Source organism: Apostichopus japonicus, chromosome 3, assembly GCF_037975245.1.
Source record: "Apostichopus japonicus isolate 1M-3 chromosome 3, ASM3797524v1, whole genome shotgun sequence".
NCBI lineage: Eukaryota > Metazoa > Echinodermata > Holothuroidea > Aspidochirotida > Stichopodidae > Apostichopus > Apostichopus japonicus.
Window position 1 is genome coordinate 29,986,500 of NC_092563.1, and position 18,296 is coordinate 30,004,795.

Here is an 18,296-nt window from a genome sequence, read left to right on the forward strand (position 1 = left end):
AGCTCCATATCAGTCATTACATCAGCAGGGAGAACCAAAGTATTTACAAAATTCTCTTTTTGTTAACGTCGTTGCCCTGTTGTTTGAATTAAAAATAATGTGAAACTTGTATTGATGCGAAAAGTATCCACATTGCTAATTGAAAACCCCATCTCAGTCAGTATCTTGCCCCTAAATCGAGGTAGGTTGATTGAATGTAACCTATTTTGACTGACTAAACCTTCAACTACTCCAGCAAGATGGATCACAGCGGGCGGTCTGTGATGTAATCCGGGTAAGTGCTCTTCCAAAGCTTTACTTAGGCTTATATACTCTTCATGTTCATTTACCTGTGAAACCAAACACTTTCAGAATGCTTGCTAAGTTGTCCAAGTACTTAGAATTTCATCAAAATGCGTCTATTATATAGAGTTTTCGCAATTTGACCCCAAAATACGAAAACTTCCTGTAATGAATGTTCTATGTCAAGTACGAAGTTTGCATGATAAGGTTCTTTGGACATTCGAATAAGAATGCCTTAATTTGCATATGTTATTCATTCAATATAAAAGCATAGCGTGCTACATTCCAAAGCAGACCAAGATTGAAATTTACATTATACAGTTGCCATTGCGTTTGTCTGTCATTCGAGTTACTTTGCAGTTGTTAGGTTTGTTCACAGGGACCGACGCCACATTGTACTCCTTCATACCAAATATTAGTTCTGCCCAAGGTTCCAATATCAAGATATCATGTTTACAAGGTTTTCACAATTTGACCTATGATGACCCAAAATGACCTCCAAAAAAAGCCAGTGGGCTTATTGTGATTCCTTGGAATTGAGATTATAATCCCAAGCTTTAATATCACATTGAACATACATTATAATGTACCCGTTATCTGGCAACACCTTCACACAAAGTATGATTCAATTCTGAAAATGTTTACATTTGACCCTGTGACCTCATTATTATTCATGAGATGAGCACCAGAATTAATAGGGTTCATCTACTCACTATGGCACATGTATGTACCAAGTATGAATTCAATCTAACTTGTCGTTGTTCGGATTACCATGTTTAGTGAAAAAAACTTAAGCCCTGCCCCTAATAAATGTGCATAATATCAACTTGAACATATATCACTATGTACTCGATATCTACCAACATATTAATATTAAGTATAAATAAATTATAAATTCCTAATAAATTATTAGCATTTGAAGATTTTTACGTTGACCCCGTGACCTCATTATTATTCATGAGATGAGCACCACAATCAATAGGGTTCTTCTACTCAGTATGGCGCATATATGTATCAAGTATGACTTTAATCCAACTTCTCGTTGTTCAGTTAACGTGTTTACAAGCTTAAGTTTATTTTCACTAAAATATATTTTAGTGAAAATAAACTTAAGCCCCGCTCCCTTCTAAATATGCATAATATCAATTTGAACATGTTACAATTTACCCACTATCTACCAACATATTAATACCAAATTTGAATTAATTCTGACTTTTGGTTGCAGAGTTATAAGCATTTGGAGATTTTCACATTTGACCTTGTGACTTCATTATTATTCATGAGATGAGCACCAAAATGAATAGTTCATCTACCTGTACTCACTATGGAGCACTTATGTACCAAGTATGACTTCAATCCAACTTGTCTTTACTCAGTTACCGTGTTTACAATCTATTTTAGTGAAAATCAACTTAAGCCCCGCCCCCAATAAATATGCATAGATCAACTTGAACATATTTCACCATGTAACCGTTAACTACCAACATATTAATACCAAGTGTAAATAAATTCTGACCTTTGGTTGGGGAGTATTAGAATTCGCAGACTTTTACGTTTGACCCCGTGACCTACTTACTATTCATAAGATGAGCACCAAAATCAATAGGGTTCTTCTCAGTATGGCGCATCTATGTACCAAGTATGACTTCAATCCAATTTGCCATTGTTGAGTTATCGTGTTTACAAGCCAAGGGCGTCACATACACACACACATACACACGCGATCACTATCGTATAGATTCCTTGAACCCCGGCAAGGAATCAAAAAGGCTTCTTGTATTCTACGTACTCATAAGCCTATTAATGTGGTATTCTATGTACTCATAAACATTAAATGAGATCTGCCCAAGCTTACCTTGCGTGCTTTCAAAGTTTTCACAATTTGAACCTTGGTGACCCCAAATGACCTTTGACCTCCACAAAACCTCATTAAATCAATGTTCTACTTCTACACACCAAATATGAAATGGGTCCGACCTTCCCTTCTTCAAATAGCGTGTTTAATAGCTGGGCGTCACAAACGCACACACTCGAGCCATCATATATGCAAAGGTTACATTATCATCGAACCCAATTAAAACCGCTGATGACATTCTACACTTGCCAGTTGCATATCCAACATATCACAAACTGAAAATCCATCTCGCGACGTGTAATGCTGACATGATTTTCGCCTAAAGCTTCAAAAATTTCGAGCACATTTTGTGTACAAATCTCCGAGGATATAAATAATCAACTGATTTGGTAACAAGAGTAATTAATGTACGTCTGATCCAGATCGTTTCTTTGTTGTTGCAAGTTTAGCAATACTCCTTATTTTGTATGCATGAATGTTGAATAGTGTATAGTTAACTACTGATGGTGCAATCATCAGGTGAACTGTATATTATTTCAGGCTATCTTAAAATTGTTGGTGACTGATGGACAGTGATGAGTTTCCGTTGATGGAATTCAGCTCCAGATCCGAGGATGATTTAATGTGCAAATCAACACTGCAATGTTGGTGTAGCCTTAAGTTGACCTTTTGACCTATGACACAATGGTGTAATGGGAGCAGTGTTCCTTCAAGGTCTCTTCCTGTTGGTGCTCTCACAGCCATATACAAAGGGTAGGGTGGTGGAAGTGCTCCACAGACATCATCAACCACAACACATTGTTCAGGCTGGTAGCAAGGGATGTAGGTGAAGCCTTTTTCAATTCTGCTCAAAAGTACCTATTAGCACAACCTGCTATCATCAAAATATGCCTCAAATATGGGAGTCCATTGATGAACCCACCCCTTTATATATATGTATGGCAGTACTTGGAAAGCTTGCGAGGTGCCCATTGGTAAGTCCATTCTCCATCCTGGCATGATAAAGGATCAGCTGAAGTGTATTCACAAGTTTTTGTCTCAGATACAAGCTCTACAAGTCTACAGCATTCAACTTTTCACAGCAGATAGCCAACACTCTAATAACACCATCCAATTTTTTAAGTTGTATTTATTTGTAGGTCCTTAAAAAGTTTCCTTTCTTATTTTAAGGTAGTTTTGAATTGATGTTTAAAATCTCTTTAGAAATTTTCTGTACAACTGAAAACAGGATAGAAATGGCCGAATCAAGAAAGATTGACCTGACGCAAGAATAGGAAAATACTTCATTTCAAAGATAGTGTGGTACATTTTAATTTAATCATGCACACAGGAATTCTACAAGTATGTTGGCACTAACAGTTGTTAATCTTAAAGAGTTGTCAAAACTTGATAGAAATAAATAAAACAACACATAACTGTTTTTTGCTTTATATTGGTAACATTAGCAAGTAACATTCAATTCATGAGCAACAAATCCAACAATCACCGACAAGTACTCGTGTGAAAGACAATAACTCTGCCTCCATCTTGCTTGCTCTTCTCTGGAGATACCAGAACACCCATGGTACAAAGACACTCTGCAATTGTTGTCCAGTCGCTGCAGGAAAGAAAGAATAATCTAAGTAGGTGACACAACTTCAAAGGATAGTCTAGCAACAGACAATTTGACACTTCTGTACTGCCATCATTTACTCAGTCATAAAATTATGCAAATATCCATATCTTCCCCGTACAAAACTTCTCTCGGCCTAGCAATGCAACTTAGGCCACCTGAATATCCCTTCCAGGTACATTTACCATTTAAGTGAAATTCAATCACAACAATTATATTAAATATAACACAAAAGTTCCCAAATCTTTACCAAACATGTGAGGTGTAGTTTGATTTTTCGGCACAAGATAAGCAACAAGAAACTCACTTGCTTCCTATCAAACATTTCATGTAAGCCGCTGAAATACTGGCATCTAGATACCATGGTGTACAGGTACCTGACGTGGCAGTGGCTAGCTTAGAATTCTTCATTTGTCACAGTTGATTATACACTGGGTTGGCTACATGCAGGCAACTGAAAATATGTTACAGTGGCCATTTTTATGAATGACACTTTTAATTAATTGCTTACCTCGTTATGACAGAACAGCATTCATCTACATGAAAGAAACCACTTCCTCACTCATCTTTCTTTCAATATTCTGAAATGGAACACAAAGTAGTGTTGGTGAACCTAATGCTCATTTGTTGTCAATATATATTAATTAATTAATACTAATTACGAATATAATTCAATTACGGATAACTGTCAATTATCTGTAATGAATTTAATGAAATGTAGTTTGATTTTTCGGCACAAGATAAGCAACAAGAAACTCGCTTGCTTCCTATCAAACATTTCATGTAAGCCGCTGAAATACTGGCATCTAGATACCGTGGTGTACAGGTATCTGACGTGGCAGTGGCTAAGTTCGGCAAAACAATGAAGACTAGCTTAGCACTTGCTTTCAAAAAATTGCAAAACATCAATTTGCATACTTCATTTGTCACAATTGATTATACACTGGGTTGGCTACATGCAGGCAACTGAAAAAATATGTGTTACAGGGGTCATTTTTAGTCAATTTGAAGAATTATACCTTTAATTAATTGCTTACCTCGTTATGACAGAACAGCATCATCAACATGAAAAGAATCCGCTTCCTCACTTATCTCATTCTTTCAAAATTCTGAAATGGAAAACAAAGTGTTCATGAAGCTAATGCTCATTTGTTGTCAATATATATTTATTAATTATTAAGAATAAATTTTAAATACAGAAATGTAGTTTGATTTTTCGGCACAAGATAAGCAACAAGAAACTCACTTGCTTCCTATCAAACATTCCATTTAAGCCACTGAAATACTGGCATCTAGATTCCATGGTGTACAGGTACCTGACGTGGCAGTGGCTAATTTTACATGAATAAATTCAGATGACAGTTCAAATTGACATTTATGCGAGTTTCTTCTACCTCATACCAACCCCAAATGAATGTTCTCAATATATTCATGCCCTTCTGTGCCAATAGATTACAGACCTCACTTGAGCCAGAGGCTTCAGTTTGAAATTATGTTCTTCGTAAAGACCAAATAAATACTTACCACTGTTTTAGCCATGACGACAGGTTATACAAGTCATACCCTGGGTGGTAGGTAGATGAGAGTCTGATTCATGTACCTATAAACAGAAAATAAGAGCTTGTGAGTACAGCACGCATTATTACAACACAAAAGCCAGTCTGGTAAGAATAAAGGGAGTGTAGTTTGATTTTTCGGCACAAGGTAAGCAACAAGAAACTCACTTGCTTCCTATCAAACATTTCATTTAAGCCGCTGAAATACTGGCATCTAGATACCATGGTGTACAGGTACCTGACGTGGCAGTGGCTAATGCAATATAAAAGTGATCCAAATCTGGATTCAACGTTTACCATGGCAACTATAGAGACAACATTCTCGATTAACACGGTAAATGAAACATGGATCAACCAAAAAATCTGCTCAAGGAACAATGGTCTCCTGACTACTTACCATAGACTTCAGGAAGAGCAACAGATTTGGTGACCTAGGATGAATAAAAAGAAAAACAGTTGCTAGGGTTTGCTCTTTCCAGAAATTATTTAACTTGATTTAGCTTTGTGATTTCTTGCCATACAATCTGCTCAGAATTCAAAATACTGTAACTATATAACTAATGTAGAGCAAGTGATATGAATTTGTCCAAGAATTAAGTGAAAACGACGAAAATATTTGTAGAAATCACTCAAGATTGTACAGTACAGGATATAAACCAAATATTTCCATAACCAGAAAGAACAAGTCTTCGGATGTACCAAATTCGAGCTAGCATTTGCTGGATGCCAAGTATGTTTCATTGAAAACCTATAAAGCCCCTTCGGTGAATTGCCTGTTGTGCTCATGTGACCTTTGACTTCTACCAATGTCAATGGATTCTTGCACTCACCAAGCTCAATCTACGCACTTAGTATTGAGTCCATGAAAGGTTGAAAACAATAGGCTCCTTGTACTAAGACTGATCCACATACCAACTATGAAGTGAATCCACTATTAAGTTACTGTGTACGAGCAAGTGTCCCATACATACACACGCACCATCACAGATTAGTTTTGCCTCTGCAAGGAATCAAATTCCATGAGCTTTCTCCATCTCACAAAATATTCATTGACAGAAATTTGGTCAGAAAATTTCAGAATTCCATCACTTTGTTCAAATTTGCATACATTTCCACTGTAGTATTTAATATTTACCAGAAAGTAACAGGAATGAAACGATGGCAAGAGACAAAATGTTTACGAGGAGAGATCTCAGAGTAACCTATCACCATTGTCTAGTCTGACTGGGGCGGTAGTATTCATCATTGAACCTCCTGTATTTTGCAACGACCTCCTTAGCCAAAAAAAAAAAGCATTTTAATGACTCAAACTCACCTAGTATCCACCAGAGTTGAGGAATGGAACAACTGAACTGTTTAAGTAGCATCTCTCTAACAAATGAATGCAAAATGAAAGCTCTCATCAAATGGACATTCAATGTTGTTAAATGCTCACACATTTTTTACACATCTTTTAATGAAATTTACACTGAGTGCTGGTTAAAGTTAGTCCAGTATTAACATCCTAAATAGTCAACAAACCAAAATGATATCCACTTACAATCTCTGATACCTCAAGTCTGTTTTGGTACCAAAGAAAATATAATTCTTATTGCAGTAATCAGAAACACGGACGTTATCCTCAAAAGAAATTGGGATAGTTAAAGGTTTACATCATATTACTGCAGTGAATCAAGAAAAAAAGTTAATTACCTAAAAATAGTTGCTGGCCAGAAAAGTTACTCCACATCTGCCATCATTTGGTGCCTGTGAAATATATAAACAGATCTTTCAAATTATTTGTGATCATGTGGTACATGTGAAATATTCAACAGTTTAAAAGTAGAGGGTATTGGCCCTTCTACTCCTTGAAAACCTGATTTGCAAGAAAAGTATTGGTAACATTATTTAATTGCTTTAAATGCTGAATGATGCTTTGTTACTGCAGTGATCAGAAACACGGACGTTATCCTCAAAGATATAGGGATATGACAGTTATACATCATTTCACTGCTGTTAGAAAAACAAACTATCCAAGCGTTTAAAGCTGCTTACTAACGATAAGAAATGCAAGTTTCCTAGGATGCAGTTTTGCTTTTAATGTTTAAGTACACTTACCCTGACAACAAAAACTAATCACTCCACAAACAAGAGTATTGACAACTGGCATCTATCAAAAGAAATAAGAAAATAAGTATAAAGTATGCAACACATGTGTCTGTGGGGGGGGGGGGGGGAGTGTAACACCCTTTTTTGGTACCAACAACAATAATTCTTCCTGCAGCAATCAGAAACACGGACGTTATCCTCACAGAAATAGGAGTAGGTAAGGTTTTCATCACATTGCTGCAGGAACAAATTATTCATGCCACAAGCACTTGAGACAAAAAAACTCTCCCAAGCATAACCTGTCTAAGTAAGAAAGGAAGATGAAACTGTACATACCTCTAATAATAGGTTGAACTCCAGTTGAATCCACCAGAATCTGTTAAGAGAGCAAAGGGAATTGACCATCAGTACATTCTTTGCAAGGCTGACAACTACATAGTTTCTTATGCTCACAACAATGTCATCCATTGCAATGAAGGTGCAGAGTATGGATGTCACAAACTGCATCAGAAAACGTATAAGTCGTCAAAGTTCTCAGATTGACTGGGACGTTAAGATTCATCATTTACAGTATTATGACAAGTCTTCATCTATTCCTGATATAATAATAGAAATGTCTAAGTTGGCATCACAAAATATTAAAAGCACATTTTCAATCTCCATTTCTTGAAATAAGTGCTTCAGCTATTATTAAGCAATTTTTACAATGAACTTTTTATAGACAATGACTACCTTGTTACACTAGAAACATGCTGCAACTCTCGATACAGATGAAAGAAAATAGCTTACCCTCTGTACACTGTCAAACAGATCCCAGCATAAGAAACTCAGGAAATCTGTGAAAGATTCAGATAGAAAAAGACAGTTAATAATCCAATTTTCAGACATGTTAGAAAACAGTAAATTTGGTGAACTAATACTAAACTAAGGAATGTTTGGAAGTAAAAGGGAGTTAGTATAAAGCTGCAATCAGTTTAAAATGCTCCTCAACGGATATCAGTACAGGTCTGTGTTTTAACATCATCTTGCAGCTCGACACCTTCACTTGGGGAATGGCAAGCCCAACACCCCCCCCCCCCTTCCCAACAGATCAAGCAAAGAAGCTGTTTGACTGACCATTTGTTATCACTAAGACTTTCACAGGCCACTTCTACAGAAAATGTCCCACAATTAACCAAAGTCAAAGATGATATCAAACATAAAATGGCAAAATAATTACCTGAAGGAATGTAGCTGGCTATTACACAGCACTGCAAGATCCAAGTCTGTTTTCATTCTTCCTGTGAAATAACAGGATGGAACATTTACTACCTTGCTTAACAGACATTCACAAAGTATGCAACCTCTGCATATAGAGAGCACTTCAGAAGGTCATTAATCTGCAAGTGGATTATACTAAGAAGCTTTGTTGTTCCTAGCTGTGATCCACCCACCCCCTCCCCATCTACTTTGGAAAGCTGTGCTCTACTCTCTCTGGCCGACAAACTGCAAATGAACTAGATTCTGAAGCAAAGGAGCTCAGTTAATACATGCAAGTAATCATTCGATAATTGTCATACGAACGAGACAAGAATGTTTCATCATTGCTCCCAGATTAGAATATTCATTGATTTGCATTTTCTCTTTAAGAAAGCCAAGACTTGTTTTTAAGCAATTTTCATGGTTTCAGAATTTTGTCTTTCCCTGATTATTGTAATGTGAACTCCCTTTTGGCAATATTGGGGGGCCTGTTTTATAGCAAAATAAACCCCACTTGAAAAAACTTGGCCCAACAACGAGGGATCAAAGACCATCATGCTAAATGCAATTGCGCATTTTCATGATTTGATATTTTTTAATCCAATAAAGCAAATCGTCCTAGTGAAACAACAAGGCAAAACCAAAAATGAAGTGTTACCTGGTAACATGTAGCCGACTAACATGAAAAGCCTTGTGGATCATCCATCTCATCCAACTTTTGGTATTTCTGTGGAGCAATATACAAAAAGAGACAGGTAACTTTTTACTCTGAAAAAATACGGAAAATGTGGCATCATTTCACAAAGATAATGCATCAATTACAAAGTATCATCATTCCAACGAGAAAGTGCCAACGTTTTGTCTACCAGACTTGGTAATTAACTCCAGTTGAAATCATACACTAATTTGAAAATGGGTTAGAAAGCTAGTGTTTACGACCCAGAGGTAGAGTTAAATTATGATGCTTGCCTCAGACTTTGTTGTATGACTTCATTTGTATCAGACATATGCTTGTCAAAAATATATCATCACTGGCAAGTCTTGCACCAGAGAGCAAATTCTAAGAGAGTGAATGACTATACCAAGGAACCCTTAGAGTTTAGCTGTGCTGTAGGGACATTTAAATAAGAGCTGCAATATAGATGTTATTTCTTCATGCACAGGCACTTACCTTCAAATCATCCTTTGCCATTTCCAAGGAGACTACCATCAGAGGGCACGCTTGAATCTAGATACAACAAATAAAGAACAGAACAAAGTGATTTAATAGTATAGAAAACCCAACTGTCAGCAATTAGAGAAGAAGGAGAAGAACCATAAAAATAAGCCTATGAACCACCCTCTTTGTACTTCAAAGAAATAAGCAACATGATGCAAATATCTCTCATTACTCAATGGACATTATCCTTAAGTTGTATCCATGATCTAGTTTCAGTTTGCTTTTGATTAGTTTTCATACCAAGCCACAAATAAACTTGAGCAACACCACTACACAACATTTAAACGCATTAATGGCACAAGTTCAAAGTGGGCTGAATGAATTATACACAAACAGATCTATTCCAAGAACTGACTTGAGAGTACTATCATCTTATCCAGTAGAATAGATCAGAATATCTCAGTTCCTTCAGATCCTAACCATGTATCATCACTGTAACTCAGTAGCAGGACTGACTTAAGGTGCGGAATCATCATGAAGAACTGTCCATTAATATTTTAATTAATCTCAAAAATAGTTGTACTTTCTTACAACATTGATCATCAAAAAGTTCACAAACTCATTCAAAATCCTACAGCATGTATGTCTTACATTATGTACGAAAGGAATTACTGACTTCTAGGAAAATTTAGTCACCTCAACTAACCTTATTTTCCATGCATGTTTCACAGCTCTTGATACAGTGGAACCTAAAAAGAAATAAGATAAAATGCCAACATAACCTTGAGCTACTATTATTTGTTTAAGAAATGGGTACCTTTGAGCAAAAACTTTTTGACTGTTCCAATCCTGGACGCCGTCGTTTGCTTCGCATAGGATCAATATTGCATATAAGCAGAATGGCTCAACTAATATTTAGTGATATTCACTACACAACATTTAAAAGTATCAATGGCACAAGTCCAAAGTGAAGCTGAATGCATTATACACAAACAGATCTATTCCAAGTACCGACCAGTAGAATAGATCAAAATGTCTCAGTTCCTTCAGATCCTAACCACGTATCATCACTGTCATTCAGTAGCAGGACTGACTTAAGGTGCGGAATCATCATGAAGAACTGTCCATTAATATTTAAATTATTCTAAAAAATAATTGTACTTTCTTACAAAATTTATCATCAGAAAGTTAACAAACTCATTCAAATACTACAGCATGTATGTCTTACATTATGAACAAAAGGAATTATTGACTTCTGGGAAAATTTACAGGCACCTCTACTTACCTTATTTTCCATGCATGTTTCACAGCTCTTGATAACAGTGGAACCTAAAAAAGAAATAAGATAAAATGCCATTTGGATGCATACTTTAATAAAGATGTCAAAGAAACAAAGAAGTGATTGACAATGAACACATTTCCCAACTGCTCAACTTCCAAACCAAACCTATGCAATTAAAATCAAAAGCTTACTGATATAAGTTATTTGCAATACTTTAAAAGTTCTTTCAGCCCTCAACCTTTGATCAGCATTGTAAATCAGCCGCAAAAGTGTGGATCATCATCAAAAACTGACAAATACAATTCAATACAAAAACCCATATGGTTGAGTAAAAAAATAGGTTTCCACAGCAATATATATTTCTTGGGAGTATGAAACCTCACATCCCTTGTTTTGATTAGGTTTAGTTGTAAGAATTGTTACTCCAACCTAGTAAGCCCTAAAAGGCTAGTAATATTATTAGCAAATGTCCTGTATTATTAGTCCCAGTAATCTAGGCTGGGTCGCATGTCATTCCACCATAGAAAAAGTATTTTGCTTGTGGCAGAAAGAGCACATTATTGTGGGTGCATTGTATATGCACTGAATATTGCACTATACATGGGCCAGCAAAATCAGTTACTTAAATCGACAATCAACATCAAACCAACTAATCACACTAATTTAATTTATTCAACCAACTACCATATATATTTTAAGACAATGTATTGACTCGTTACGAACTATTCAATCAATTCAGCCTATCCAAAGAACCGTCACATTAAGACTGGCTATCCTTCCACGCGATTCAAAGAAAGTTTCACCAATGCATTCCTGTACACCACAGTAAAATCCATTCCTAAAATGTACCTTTCCACAATAGGTTTAGACTTAAGAGTCTTTCTGCCATGGCAGAAAGGATCAAAACCTATGGTGGAAAGATATGGCGGTATGTACCTATGGCAGAATGTTGCCTAAATTCATCTCGTCTTGTCCTAAGCCTAGGTATTTTCATACAAAGTGGCTATTGTTACGACTAGTCGTAAGAATAATTCCCGACTACGCATGCGCAGTTGCTATTTTCATTACCAGGAGTACTATTTTTACGACGAGGAGAAACAATAATTTCCGGGTAGGGTTAGGGTAAGGGTTAGGATTGAGGTTTAGGGTTATGTTTAGGGTTAGGGTTACCCCTACTACATGCGCAGTTGCTTTATTTACTTTACTGCGCTTGAATTTGCCTTTGTCGTAAGAATAGTTTATAAATAATTGTTACGACTCGTCGTAAGAATAGCCACGGCCATTTTCATAAGTATACTGAGAAATTCAAATACTTGGTTCAATCGAAATACAAAACATTCTGACCAGCACTATTTTATTGGAATGGTCTGGGTCATAACTCACCCTGAAACATTTTATCATTATTTTTAACAGTATTATTTTAAGTCTAAGAACTTAGGATTGATAAAAGCCATGTGGCAGTAGTATTATTATTAGGCTAGGCCTGCAAAAGGATTAAGTAAAAGGTCTAAGCTACAAAACAAATGGTACTTGGCACCTCAAGGGTCTAGATAACGGCATTGGTCAACCTCTAAATTCCTTTTGATTCTTCGGAATAATATCACTTGCATCCCGAGCAACGATGTTTAGTTCCACGCATATTCATAAGCGAGTCCTAGGAGCGGCTTCTGGGAAATGAGTAACTCTTTGCACGTGCACGCATCGATAGGCATAACACATTAGGCTATAGAAAGACCAACTGATACTGTGTGCCAAGTTTAGCCTAGCCCAAGTGTCCTCAGTCAGTTTTCATACACGTTGACACCCAAAAAAACATATAAATGCACCTCAGCACAAGGCGAAACTCTATACAACCGACGATATTCTTTCAAAACTCACCTGTTTTCACCATTATTCGACATCTTCCTATACAGGCCTTACTACATTCACACGTGAGATTACTAAAACGTGCTGTTAATTCGGAGCTTGGCGTTAACTAGCACTCTCTGCTTCAGCTGCGTTTGGAAAGAACGTGTGGAATCGTACATCGGCTTTTTATACTATTGCAGACACGTGGCATCATTACCAGCCCTGCATGCCATTCCTTCTTTGTGAGCCATTCGCCCAATGAACACGGCTAACGTATATTCAAGGCGGGAAGAAAGTTTGAATTGATCCAGATACAAATGTTACGAAACCAGGACCATAGCCAGAAATGTTGAGTTGCGGTGAAGGGCACCAAAAATTTAAGGAGCGGCACAATCAATGGAGTAGCCAGAGTAGGAGGGGAGGGGCCGGGGAAAAGTTCCCCCCGACACACAGATATTTTCGGGGACGGTACAGGGAGGGCTACCTGTTTTTTATAGCATCTGCCTCTCATAGGTTTTACTCATTAGCCATACAAAGCCAGGCGCGTATCCAGGGGGAGGGGCGTTGGGGCGCGCGCCCCCGGGTAAGAAAAAGAGGAGTGAAAAAAAAGAGAAGAAAAAAGGGGGAAAAAGAGGGGGAAAGAGAGAAGAAGGAGAAGAAGGAAGTGAAAAGAAAAAAGAAGAAAGAGAGAAAAAGGAGAAAAGGAGGGAGTAGAAGATAAACGCCAAGACACCGGGAAGAGAAAGAGGAACAGTCATAATTACAGTGCTGATACCTAATCTATACACAGGGTAGCCAGTGACGGATCGAGGGTTACGGAGGGGACGTGCGCCTCACCCTACCCCTTACACCGACAACTCCATTTTTGACGTTTCCATTTTTCCTCTCTCACTAATGTATCTATATATATATATGGTCTATCATAACGCGTGTGTGTGTGTATGGACGCCTTAAACAATTGTACAATTGTGCTTTGGAACCAACTGTGGCTGGTCTTGAACTCGACCGAGTCGTCGGGGAACATGACGAATTTCTGGAAGGGGCGACTTCGACCGCCCCCCCCCCCCTGAGCAAATTTTCTTTATGATATCGCTAGTAATTTCAAAATAGAAAATGCTCAGATGCAACTTACAAGGCCTGGTAAGTGTCATTTCCAGCGATCTGGGAGGCATTTTCGGCCAAAATTTTATTGTACGCTTCGCGCCAATTCATGGCGCTACGCTTAGATAGTTTGCCTACAGGCTTCGCCCCTCCCTTGGCAAATTCCTCGCTACACGCCTCTTCGAATTTGTTAAGCAAAGAGCAGATATCACATCATATTAGTGAGCATGAAAATGGCGTTCAAGGATGATGTCGCGTCCGTCCCAGTACGGCAAGGCAGATTTCGATGGTCGCGTGGCAGGGACGACACGAATAACGTAAATAACCAGTCCAACAGAGAGATTTAATGATTTGTGCTATTTATTCGCCGGATTGATCAGATTAAATATGTGGAAACCTATATAATTAGTATAATTTCTTGTATATTTTACGTGCCTTCACACACGGAGACCTTACACAGTAGAGGTATACAGTGAGACTGAAGTGGCATACAAAACTGTCATGCACGAGGCAAAAGACAAGATACTTTCCTCCAATCATAAGTTAACGTTTAAGTCACGACAGCAGCAGCCAATCACGCTACATATAAGTTGAATTCCTGGAAATCATTTAAGGAATAAGTTAAACAGAGCATTTACATACATCTGCATATGTTAAATATCAGGCGCGTATCCAGGGGGGGCGTTGGGGGCGCGCGCCCCCCGGGTAAGAAAAAGAGGAGAGAAAAAAAAGAGAAAAAAAAGAGAAGAAAACAGGAAAAAAGAGGGGAAAAAAAGGAAAAAAGAGGGGGAAAAAGGAAAAAAGAGGGGGAAAAAGAGGAGGAGGAGATGAAGGAAGGGAAAAGAAAAAGAAGAAGGAGAGAAAAAGGAGAAATGGACGGAGTAGAAGATAAACGCCAAGACACCGGGAAGAGAAAGAGGAACAGTGACATCATTACAGCGCTGAACCCTATTATATACACCTGGCCGGGTAGCCAGTGACGAATCGAGGATTTCGGAAGGGGCGTGCGCCTCACCCTACCCCTTACATCGACAACTCCATTTTTGACGTTTCCATTTTTCCTCTCTCACTAATGTATCTATATATATATACTATATATGGTCTATCATAACGCGTGTGTGTGTATGGACGCCTTAAACAATTGTACTATGAAACCAACTGTGGCTGGTCTCGAACTCGACCGAGTCGTCGGGGAACATGACGCATTTCGGGAATGGGGCGACGGCCGCCCCCCCCCCCCCCCGAGCATATTGTTTTTATGATATCGCTAGTAAATTCGAAATAGAAAATGCTTAGATGCAACTTACAAGGCATGGGAACTGTCATTTCCAGCGATCTGGGAGGCATTTTCGGCCTTACGCTTAGATAGTTTGCCTACAGGCTTCGCCCCTCCCTTGGCAAATTATTCGCTACGCGCCTGTTCGTATAAACAACGAATTGTCCTAAGTATGCAGATGGAGAAAAAGTATGGAGGTCCAGTTATGTCAAAACTCTTTTTTACATTAGTAATGGCGAATTAGTCGGCCAAGCTTAGAACTTTATTTTAATTACCAAGGAGATCATTTTTAAACTATTCATTTCCTTTAGCTACATCATTACAATGTATTTTTCTTTCAGTATAGGTGCCCGAAAAATTCTCAGCATATTGCCCGAATTTTCAGAAAGAAATATTTCGTTAGGCCCCCCCCCCCCTCCCGCCTCCTTGACCTATGTGTGTAGTGTTCGGTTCGGAAATATCTGGTATTTTTTTCATTTCCTTCAACGAAGTTTTATAATAGCCGTTATAGGAGGTTTCAATATTTGTGCACCAATAAATTAACTGTGTCTGAATTTTCGAAAATTTCCTGACCAACATTCTTAATCATACTTCCCTCTACTCGTGCAATTTTGACCAGTCTGTTAGGGGTTCAAGGAGGTTTTTCTATATTGGTTGTCCATAGACGAAATTTTTTGCAACATTATGGGTATGTTTTGAAGTGAGTTAAATCACGAGAAATGTGAATTTTGAAATTCTGAACAAAAAATGGGCTTAAAACCTTCAAAAGTGGGGCTGTCGCGGGTACTGTGGGCCGCGACGTAGAATCACCTACAAAAAGCAATGATCCACAGGAGATGCGATGTGGTCGAACATGATGTGTGACTGGTGACAATCTTCAAAAAGGTTATGGATGGGGAAAAAAAGACGATTGGGAAATACTTGGTTCTCAGGCAAACGTGTACATCTGGTTGGTCATTTTCAAGCCCGAGAAGTGTCATTTCCGGTGATCTGGGGGGGGGGGGGGGGTATCAAAACCAGAAATTTTCTTGTACGCTGCGCGCCAACCGATGGTGGCGCTCCGCTTAGATAGTAATTCGCGCCCCCCGGGTTAGAAAATCCTGGATACGCCACTGAATATACATGAGGGTTCACGACACTATAAGTGTATGACATAACAGATGAACAGCCTCAAAACTGTCTATGTGTGTAGTCAAAGGCGTAGGAGCCCAATTGGATTTGGGGGCTGTAACGACTTGCCCGAAATATGTAACCAAAATTTTTCGCGCGCTTCGTCGATATCATACAAGCAAGCATCGGTTATTACATCGCATGCAATCGTGTACCGTACGGTCCGTGAAAGTTGCGCAGTATACCGCCGGATGCTAATGTAAACAACGAAATGTCTTATGTAGATGGAGAAAAAGCATGGAGGTCCAACTATATCAAAACTCTCTTTTGCATTAGTAATGGAGAATTAGTCGGCAAAGCTTAGAACTTTACTTTAATTAATAAGGAGATCATTTTTAAACTATTCATTTCCTTAAGCTACATCATTGCAATTTATTTTTCTTTCAGTATAGGTGGCCGAAAAATTCTCAGCATATTGCCCGAATTTTCAGGGGAAAAAATTCTTTGGGGGGCTGCAGCCCCCGCCTTCTACGCCTATGTGTGTAGTGTTAGGTTTCGAAATATCTGATATCGGAAATATCTGGTATTTTTCATTTCCTTCAACGAAGTTTTATTATAGCCGTTATAAGAGGTTTTAATATTTGTACACCAATAAATTAACTGAATTTTCGAAAATTTCCTGACCAACATTCTTCATCATACTTCCCTATACTCGTGCAATTTTGACCTGTCTGTTAGGGGTTAAAGGAGGTTTTTCTATATTGGTTGTCCATGGATTAAATTTTGTGCAACGGGTATGTTTTGAAGTGATTTAATTCACGAGAAATGTGAATTTTCAAATTCTGAACAAGTAATGGGCTTTAAACCTTGAAAAGTGGGGCTGTCGGGTATTGTAGAATCACCTACAAAAGCAATGATCCACGGGACATGCGATGAGGTCGAACATGATGTGTGACTGGTGACAATGTTCAAAAAGGTTATGGATAGAAAAAAAAACTATTGGGAAATACTTGGTTCTCAGGCAAAAGTGTACATCTGGTTGGTCATTTTCAAGCCCGAGAAGTGCCATTTCCGGTGATCTGGGGGTATCAAAACCAGAAATTTTCTTGTACGCTCCGCGCCAACTGATGGTAGCGCTCCGCTTAGTAATTCGCGCCCCCCCCCCCGGGTTAGAAAATCCTGGATACGCCCCTGAAGCATAGAACGAGATATTTCTCTGAACAAAATACCTTTGATTCAGTAATTGACAATTCTAGAAAAAGTTGCTAGGTATGGCACTGGATTGTCGTCTTTCAACATCTCCATATTAGTCAATATATGAGATGGGTCTGTGTATAAATATACACACAATTAAACTAAGATATATTTGCAAATAGCATCGTAATCTACAAAGCGCTAGCCACTGGGAGCATGGGAACACGTGCCTCCTTCCCGTCCCTCTCCCAAATTTACTTGCATATGGCTCACATTTTATAACACACGCTTTCAAATTACATATGTAGTTAAAATGAAGCTGGAAAACTAACACCATTTTGCATCTATGCCCTCTACAGAAAAAAAATCTCCCTCAAAGGGGACCATGGGAGACCCCCCCCCGCCCCCCCCCCCAACTTAAGCCTATCCCCAGTATGAACGTCAGCAACATTTTGGTTCCCTATTCCCAAAATTTGAATTCGTATAGCATACCGTAGACCATATATGGTCTCATAATAGTTTAATCAATACAAGCGTTAATTATAAACTTAATTCCCTGACATGGGATAGCCTCTCTACTTAGTTCCATGCCCAAAGCGGACGATCAGCACAACACCCACCTATAAAGTTGGGTAAACTTAAACTCTGACTCTTAAAATGGCGTCAAAAGCTGGCTTTCCCCCTCACACCCGGC

General features: G+C 38.3%; 1 long non-coding RNA gene across 1 annotated transcript; it reads right to left on the reverse strand.

The window, feature by feature from the left end:
* Nucleotides 1-3,553: 3,553 nt before the first annotated feature.
* On the reverse strand, nucleotides 3,554-13,109 carry LOC139965789 (uncharacterized). The gene is made up of 16 exons (XR_011792387.1): nucleotides 12,952-13,109; nucleotides 11,077-11,120; nucleotides 10,498-10,540; nucleotides 9,804-9,860; nucleotides 9,291-9,359; nucleotides 8,613-8,673; nucleotides 8,183-8,229; nucleotides 7,730-7,769; nucleotides 7,403-7,454; nucleotides 6,998-7,051; nucleotides 6,621-6,676; nucleotides 5,703-5,736; nucleotides 5,274-5,349; nucleotides 4,787-4,858; nucleotides 4,261-4,330; nucleotides 3,554-3,734 (listed from the first exon to the last, which is right to left on the reverse strand). It is a non-coding gene; the product is annotated as an uncharacterized lncRNA (long non-coding RNA).
* Between the last annotated feature and the right edge of the window lie 5,187 nt (nucleotides 13,110-18,296).